At 37.9% G+C, this 9,552-nt stretch overlaps 1 pseudogene; it reads left to right on the top strand.

The window, feature by feature from the left end:
- The first annotated feature begins 6,100 nt into the window (after positions 1-6,100).
- On the top strand, positions 6,101-7,948 carry LOC140502472 (transketolase pseudogene; annotated as a pseudogene).
- Positions 7,949-9,552: the final 1,604 nt, after the last annotated feature.

The following is a 9,552-nucleotide window of genomic DNA, read 5'->3' as shown; positions in this document are numbered from 1 at the left end:
AGTCACTTAAACTCTTAATTTCCTAGGCAACTCTCCAATAATACATTTTACAGATGATATGCTAAACTGTATCCAAGGAGGGAATTGCCATGCTGGAAGAACTTTACACCAATAAAATTGTAGGTCCAGCTCCATCAAAAAATATCAGTTGAAATTTATGATCATACAATCTCTTTCCATCCTTTGCAGGAATTCAATTTCATCTCTAAACTTTGAATAGTCTTCTGCCAATATGAAATTGCATGCAAAGATCTAAGTTTGGCTAACATTTGCAAAATTTCCAACACATCCTTATTTGTGCATTCTCACAGTAGCTATTTCTAAAATTATAAAAATGTATCCTAGGAATTCTTAAGTTCTATTCTGTCAGAGTTAGTCATATGACAACTATAAACTAAAATAGCCAACTCTAAATCGCCAGAGTACATATACCAAGTTACTGAACACCTATTTGCCTAAAAATCATAGTCCTGAGATATTGACTAATATCCTCACTTATATACATATATATATACATATAGAATTTTATTTTCCCAGATTTGTTCAGACAAGTGATATGCAGAAGATGTTATACATCATATGCCTGTCAAAATATCACAACATGCATGAAAAATTTTTCAGTTCAGGGTAATCCATAAAAATCTCTCCAGAAATGGAAATGATAAATAAATAAATAATAAGCAATTTAAAGAGTCGGTGAGTCACTCAGTCAGCAAATATTTATCAAGTATTTAATAAAAGCTCTTTCTTCTACATCAACAAACTGCCTTACTGTCACCCAGCTAGTCTACGTAGTCCAAAGTCCACAAGTCCAGCTAAAAGTTGATCAAGCTCTCAGACCAGTGAGAATAAAACTATAGAAATATGACAGAATTCACTCTTCAGTTTCCTTATCTGCAGGAGAGGCCTAGTGGTGTCTCTTGGCCTTATAGATAGGGAGAGTATTTTAATAATGCAATATATTTAAGAAGAATTACTTATTTCATGCTGGGTCCATAGAATGCCACTTCCTTGAAGAGGGTGTATCATCACTTGTGAAGTGAATGGCTTAGAACAGGGCTAAATGTCTATATTAGATTATACCTCTCCACCCAGTCTATATTACTACCTTTAAAGAGAATAAGATAAGAATCTTAGGAGTACACAGATGAGATTGACTATGCTAATGAAACCTGAGGTAGCAGTCAGATGGGCCATTCCCCCTCAGGGCAACTTTACATTGCCTTTGATACTCCTCCCTTCTCTTATCCCTATTCATCCTTTTTCTAGCCTCAACTCTCATGGCTTATCATTTGTCTTCATTGGAGGATTTCACATAAGCATGAAGACTGAATGTGCCACACATTTCATTCATGTACCCTCAACAAGGTCTTCACTCCCACATCAATTATTTTACTTTTCCATGCTGAACTCTCTATCTGGCTTCCCTGGAGTTATTTCTTCTCTTCTCAAGCCCACTATAACAGTTCTTTATCCCTCTGTATTTGCAGAGTACCTTTTCTCTTATTTTTCACAATAAAATGAGACTGTCCTTTACATCTCCTCAGTTCTATACACAAAATAATGTCTAAGTCACTCCCCTCACCTCTACCTCACACACACACAATATCTCCTTACCAATGTACATACTTCTAATTGTGTCTGAGATCTTTTAATCCCTTGTATTTGATTTGAGTCAAGGAGATCACTCTTTAAATCATCTCTCTCTCTCTCTCTCTCTCTCTCTCTCTCTCTCTCTCTCTCTCTCTCTCTCTCTGTCTCTTTCCAATCCACTATACTGGATATGGGAATGGAAGAGGGTGAGAGATAATGAAAAATCCAGATGACTCCTGGGTTGTAAGCCTGAGGGACTGGGAGGATGGTGTTAGCCTCTATAATAATAGGGAAGGTAGAATGGAGTCAGGGTTTAAGGAGAAAGAAAGTGAGTTGGGTTTTGTATATGTTAAGTTTAAGACATCTATAGGACATCCATTTTGAAATGTTTAAAAAGCAGTTGGAGATGCAAGATTGAAGGTTAGTAGAGAGATTGGGAAAGAATAGATAGATTCGAGAATCTTCAGGATAAAGATGGTAACAAAATTTGTGGATACTGATGAGATCATCAAGTGAAGAAGGTCCAAGACAGAACCCTGAGAAATGTCCACCTTTCGTTAGAGGGTATGATCTGCATGAGGATCCAGAAAAGGAGACAGAGAAGGATTGGTCAGAGAGATTGTTGTTCCCCAAAGCCTATATATGTATGCCTGGAATAGAGAATGTATTTCACAAATGTTTGTTGTGTGAATAGATGTATGAATGAATGAAGATACAATTTAATAACAAGAATAAAATAAGGAAAGATAGATTCAGCAAAAGCATCAGTGAGGCCTAATCTTGTGGTCCCAGGGCAATAAGATTCAATGTTTTTCTGGGACAAAAGGTTAATGAGGCAATAAAGCCCAATATAATGAGCCAGTTGATGTGTGTGTGTGTGGGGGGGAATTATGGCAAAGGCAAATCAGATAAGATTAGAGAAGGCATGCATGAAACAAGTGAAGACAAAAGAAATTTTAGGGTCCATGGCCATGGCAGAGAATTCTGGTGAGTCAGGAAATGGTTTAGGAGTCTAAAGATAACTTGAGGTGTCAGAGAGAAAAGAGCCTTTCTTGAATCTTTTTGAATTTAAGGTTAAGTAGTAAAAAAGTTTAGAGTAAATGAGGAGAGATTATGCTGTAGGAAATTTGAGAAAGGAAGACAGAATACATCCAAAAGAGGGAAACAAAGGTGGTAAAATGGAAACCATGTATTATGAGAACTTGCTGAACAACTTCAAGCTGCTGAGGTTGGAAAAATCAACCAACAACTATATATTGAGAACTTATTATACATCAGGCACTCTACAGGCACTCGACTACGATCTGCGAATACAAGGACAAAAGTGAAGTAGACCTTTCCCTCAAGAGGCTCACATTCTGAAGGTAGAGATGACATTCACAAATATATAAGTAGAAAATGTATAGGTAATGAATACAGGAAAGGTTTGAAAAGGAGGGTACCTGACACTGTGGTAATTAAAAGACTGCAGTTGTAAAATATGCATTTGGAATGATTTTTAAAGGAAACCAGGTATTCTGAGAGGTAAAAATGAGAAGGGAAAACATTATAAACACACACGAGTGAGGGAGAATAATACCTTCTCTTTATTTAAATGTTTGATGAATTGTTATCCAGAGTGGGGCAACTATGTCACAGTATATAGAAAGATTATCTCGGAGTAAGGAAGACGTGGGTTTAAGTTCTATGTCTTCCCTATTCTGGAATTATGTGACTTTCAACAAAATATTTATAGCTTCTTTCTGCTCTATTCACCTTTTATAAGAGTTTAATTTATAAGGAAGATACTGGTCTAGATTGGTAAAAGTTTCCACATCTGAGAATTCTCTCTACCCATGAAATCACAGATTTATTCCCTATTGCTATTCAGATAGAAAAGAGATGAGGGATTCAATTTGTTTGTCTGTTTTGGTCTTGGATGCAGTAAAAATAAGAATCTGAAGTCTGGAAGAGATATGGAAGCTGGAAGTATATTTGGGTGCCATCCACAGAGAAGAGGTGAACTTCTAGGAGTGAAAGAGAACCCCAAGAGCGAATGTTAGAAAGGCAAGGAAAAGAGCACCAAAAAATATTTAAAATTAGGAAGTCAGAAGAGAAAAAGAAGCCAATGAGGGAGCTGGGGAAAAAAAATGATAAAAAAAATAATAATTGAACCTGGGTAGCATGACAAAAACAAAGAAGAAAATAGATTTTCAAGAGGAGGAGACTCACAGTACTTAATATAGGAAAAGGATCAAGAAAGAACACAGCAAATATTTTTTTTTTTGGATTAAGAAGCTGTTAGTGACCTTTGAAAGGGCACCCAGATATCTCAGTGGAATGGTACAGTTAATCAGCCCAGGACACCTTATATACTCCCAGATTCCTCTTTGCTTAAAGGGTTCTTAAATGTTATCCCTAAAAGCTTCACCATCAGAGAAGTTGATTCAACATAACCACAGATGGTAACATAAGTCCATTCATTTTTCTGAATCATTCTCCCTATTATTATATATTAAAATAGATGATATTTAAATTAATACAATATAGTAACCACTATATTATATGGGAAAAAAATCAATTTTCAAACTGCCAAGTTTTTGGAGAAATATGCTTGTTTCCAGTTAAAACTCATTTTCCATCAATGCTTTGCTTCATTAACCTTCTAAGAAACAAACTGAAAAGCTTAATATCCTCATTTGAGACTTTGAAATGGAGGATGCTACCTTGGCAACAAAATGAGCAAATGTAATTTTACGACAATGAGATTCTAACAAGAATTGCAACTCTCTCTACCCGGTAAAATCTTAGCAAGGTTTTTTAACTGAAAATTTAAGAAAGGCATTCTATATTAATACCTGACTAATGCTGATAGAAAAATATTGAAGGATTACGAAATAAAGAAGCCGTTAATTTAAAAGCTGGTATAAACAAATTAAATCTAAAATCTATGATGAAGGAGGTGTCACATCTTTCAGAAGATGTTGGTATAATGCCTTTCCTTTGATCTGAATATGCTGACTACCCACATGGACGACAAGCAGAAAGATAGATAAGAAAATTCAGATACATCATCCATGCTGAAGAAAATGCCTTGTCATTTAGTTGTTAAGAAATAAAACCATCTCTGCAGGACTTTATCATGACTCTCTGCAGGATTCTTTCAGTCCCCCTCCACTTTTATTCCCCTCTTCAGCTCCTTTTTATGTGTTCTTCTTCCTCATCAAACTGTAACTTCCTTTAGGGCAGGAGCTGCCATTTTATTTCTATTTCTATTGTTAGCACTTGGCGCTGTGCTTAGTACAAAGTAAATGCTTAATCTGTGCTAGATGACATAACTTTAAAATGGAATTAATGAGATAGACAGGGCACTGGACTTGGAGGTAGAATGAGCTAAATGCAATCATTCCCCAGATAGTCATTGGCTATGAGAACTTGAACAAGTCATTTCCTTTCTCTCAGCCTCAATTGTTTTTTGTTCATTTGTTTTTGATTTTATTCTGAGGCGTTGTTTTGCTGTTGTTTTCATTTTTAAAGACAGCGGCTATGTGGCACAGTGGTTAGAGTGTTGGTCCTAGAGTCAAGAAAACTCATTTTCTCAAGTTCAAGTCTGGTCTCAGACATTGACTAGAAGTGTGACCCTAGACAAGTCACTTAATTTTGTTTGCTTCAGTTTCCTCATCTGTAAAATGAGCTGGAGAAGGAAATGCAAATTATTCCAATATCTTTGCCAAGAAAACCAAAAATGGGGTCACAGAGAGGCAGACACAACTGAAATGACTGAACACTAAGCAAAACTTGGGATAACAGCATTTATGTAACAGGAGTATTATAAGGTTCAAATAATTGCACATAGTGCTTTGCAAATCTTAAATGCAATATAATTGCTAGGTACTACTATTAGAGCTGGAAGGAATTATAGGTCTATTTTCTTCCATATAGAGAATGACAAAATTTTCTGAATAAGACAGAAAATTGCTTTAGGGTTAAGGTCTGTTTTGTGAAAATTCTTTAACTCTAATTTTCTTCTTTTCTTGGTTCTGTGAATCTCCTTGTGGAACTACCTGGCTGGACACTGAAATCTTTGTCTTCTTTTTGTGCATTTGTTTTGTATCTTCATCCTCCTTCTTCACTTTTATTTGCTTTTTATGAATCAGAAAATATATTACATTTTCATTAAAAAATAGTAATTAATGTTAATGTTTCTACCATAGAAATAGGTTCATTATTTGATGAATTTTCTGGAAAAAAAGTAAGTTAAGGAAATCACATCAATATCCTTTAGATTCCCAAAGAAACTAAAAACTCCTTGAGGGCAGGGACCACCACTTATGTATTTATATCCACAGCAATAAAAGGAACCAATCTAGGGCCCAAGCTCCTCCCGCAGATAGGCCTAGTCATAAGATAACAGGCTGGGGCAGGCCCTCCTCATCTTCATCCTCCTTCCTCGTTAGCTCCCCTTCTCTGCTCCCCTTGCTGCTTCCTCTGCCACCAAGCTCAGGATTCATGCCAAACCCACTTCACCATGGAGGATTACCATATGCCTGACCAACAGAAACCGCAAGCACTGAAGGACACCACCAACCAGTTGTGCATCAGCTCCATCCAGGTCACAATGGTGGCCAGATTGGGCCACCTCACATCATGCTGTAGTGTGGCAGTAGTGTGGTCATCTTCTTCCATACCATGAAGTATAAACCCCAAGATCTCAGAGACTCCAGTAAAGATTGTTTTATGCTTTCCAAGGATCATGCAACTCCCGTATTCTATGTGGTCTGGGCTGAGGCTGGCTTCCTACCAGAGGCTGAGCTGTTGAACTTAAGGAAGATCACCTCCATTCTAGACAGCCGTTAAATAAGCTTTTAGAGATGTGGTTACTGGCTCCCTGGGTCAGGGGCTTGGAGCAGTGTGTGGAATGGACTACAATAGGCGCATACTTCTACAAAGCCAGTTACCATGTTTATTGTTTGCTTAGGTAATGGGGAGGTTTCTGAAGGCTCCATGTGACAGGCCATGGTCTTTGCAGGATTCTACATGTTGGACGTGGTTGCCATCTTTGATTTTAGGCTGGGCCAAAGACCCAGTCCTACTGTGGCACAACTTGGAAATGCACCAGAAGTGATGTGAATCCTTTGGTTGGAATGTCACGGTTGTGAATGGACACAGAGTGGAAGAACTCTGAAATGTCTTCAACAAGGGCAAGGATAAGCCACTGGCTGTCATTGCAAAGACATATAAAGACAGAGGAATCTCAGGTGTAGAAGATAAGGAAGCTTGGCATGGGAAGCTCCTTCTCCAAAACATGGAAGAACAGTTCATCAAGGAAATATACAGTCAAATCCAAAGCAAGAAGAAGATTCTAGCTACCCTTCCCAAAGAAGATGCCCCCACAGTGAACATTACCAAAATCTGGGTGCCATCTCCCTCAAATTTCACACTTTTTAGAGAAAAACTAGACACCAGAAAAGCCTATGGCATGATGCTGGTCAAACTTGGGCATGCCACTGACCATGTGATTGCCGTGGATGAGGACATCAAGAATTCTACTTTCTCAGAACTCTTTAAGAAGGAGTGTCCCAATCACTTCATTGAATGTTTCTTTGCAGAACAGAACATGGTGATCATCACCGTGGGATGTACCACATGGGGCAGGACCATACCTGTTGCTTTCTTCAGGAGGGCCTTCAACTAGATCCATATGGCAGCCATTTATGATAGCAACATCAACCTGTGTGGTTCGCACTGTGGGCTGTCTATCAGTGAAGATGGTCCTCCTCAGATGGCCCTTGAAGATCTTGCCATGTTCTGGAACATTCCCAATGGGACAGTCTTTTACCTGAGTGATGCTGTGGCTACTGAGAAAATGGTTGAGTTAGCTGCTAACACAAAAGGCACCAGTTTCATAAGAACTAGCTACTCGGACAATGCAATCATTTATAAAAACAATAAACACTTCCAGATTGATCAGGTTAAGATGGTCCTGAAGAGCAAGGATAACAAGGTGATTGGAGCTGAAATGACCCTCCATGAAGCTCTGGCAGCTGCAGAGCTGCTAAGGAAAGAAAATATCAACATTTGGATGCTTGATTCTTTTACAATTAAGCCCCGGGATAAGAAACTTGTCCTTGACAGTGCCCCAGTCACTCATGACTAAATTCTGGCTATGAAAGACCATTACCATGAGAGTGCCATAGGAGATATTGTAGCTGCCACCTTAATGGGTGAACCTGGCATCACCATCACTCTCTTGGTGGTCTCTAAAGTCCCTAGAAGCAGGAAGCTGGCAGAGCTGCTGAAGACATATGGCATTGACAAAGGTGCCATTATTCAGGCTATCAAGACAGCTTTGACAAGCTTTGTCAACCTTGTCTGAGACACCTGCTGGTGATTTGAGACCAAAACAAGGAGAAGGGAAGAGAGAAAGAAACATTCCCAGATTTTTAGATACATTAAGTAACTTGTTTCTACTGAGAATCAACTAAAAATAAAAACATTTATTAAAAATATTTTGAGACAAAAAGAGTTCTTGGCACTGAATAACCATGTAATAAGTGCTTTCAGATTGATGAATAGATTAGAAGATAGAATTACAAAATATTTTGAGCGCAAATCTTCACTGAACACTAGGCAAGGCTTAAGGAGAAAAGATATTCAAAAAGGTGGTAGCTAAAGAAGTTAGTATCTTAATATCGATGCTCTGCTTTATGAGGAAATAGGAATCAGAGTTTATTTTTTTTATTTTTCAGAATATTTCGAGAGACCCTTAACAAAACTAGAAGTCTGAATTGAGCTGCCAATTGATGTATTTCTGAGATGGCTCTCAGGATTCAATAACAGTGTAAACCTGGCACTGCCTGGAATTTACATGCCATCACTGTCATCAACACAACACCTGTTATTAGCTGTTCTCTCTTGGCCAAAGTTTTCATCAGGCATTAGCATTCAGACAGCCAAGCAACACTGGGTACCACATAGAGTGTGTTTTTACATCCCACTTTCCTGATTGAGGGCAGATGTTACATACTCTATACTTTACCCATAGAGAACTTTTGTAGTAATTGAAAGAATATCCAATACGTGTGAGTTCCTCCACACTACTGGTTACAGACAATTATTTGAGGCTTCCTGGACCTCCATTAGAATGCCTAAGTCATAGTGGCAAAGCAGGTTAAAATTACAGTAATTCTCACTTCCAAGACTAGATGTTTATCACAGACATGGAAATATTGCTACATGTTAGATGAATTTATGGCTGCCACATCTGATAAAATTGCTCAACTTGGCTACCGTTATCAACAGATGCTATGCTCCTGCACCATGTTTGTACTCTCAGTCATGTCCTAAGGACTTCACAGTGTCAGACATGAAAGACACTGAATTCTTCCAGCATATCCTGGGCCATCACCAGTCATCTTGACTTTTGTCTTGCCAATGGACTTCAATGAATCTGGAAGAGAGAGTGAGACTGACAAGTGTGCAACTCTGCCTCACTTGTATCTAATTCATGAGCAAGGGTGATGTCATTGGTCTTCTTAGAAAATGAAGGACCCCCTCCTACAACAACTCTCAGTCATCTCCATTGATTTGAATCATCATTTCAGGTCTATTTGCTGTGTGTCACTCTACAAGGAGCAGAGAACTCTTTAGTTGAAGCCTTCTTAGAGGAACGCTTTACTAAATTTTGCTCTTCCTTTTCTACAACTTTAAGATTCTATATAGAAACAAGAAAACCATAGTCATAAAGTATATATAAATCTACTAATATATGTATTTTAACACATATTATATTATTTAATTACCTGTGTATTGAATATCACTTATAGGAAATCTCCATGGCAGAAAAGAATATTGCTCTTTCTAAATAGCTTTTCATTTAATGTCTACCACCATTACAACTTCCTTATAGAACTGTGAAAATGTCAGTCATCTTCCCTACTCCCCTGATCATTAGACCTCAAAATCAAAGGATATTTAGAA

Source organism: Notamacropus eugenii, chromosome 4, assembly GCF_028372415.1.
Source record: "Notamacropus eugenii isolate mMacEug1 chromosome 4, mMacEug1.pri_v2, whole genome shotgun sequence".
NCBI classification, from domain to species: domain Eukaryota; kingdom Metazoa; phylum Chordata; class Mammalia; order Diprotodontia; family Macropodidae; genus Notamacropus; species Notamacropus eugenii.
The sequence above is the reverse complement of the archived record's forward strand: the minus strand, read 5'-3'. Positions and strand labels throughout refer to the sequence as shown.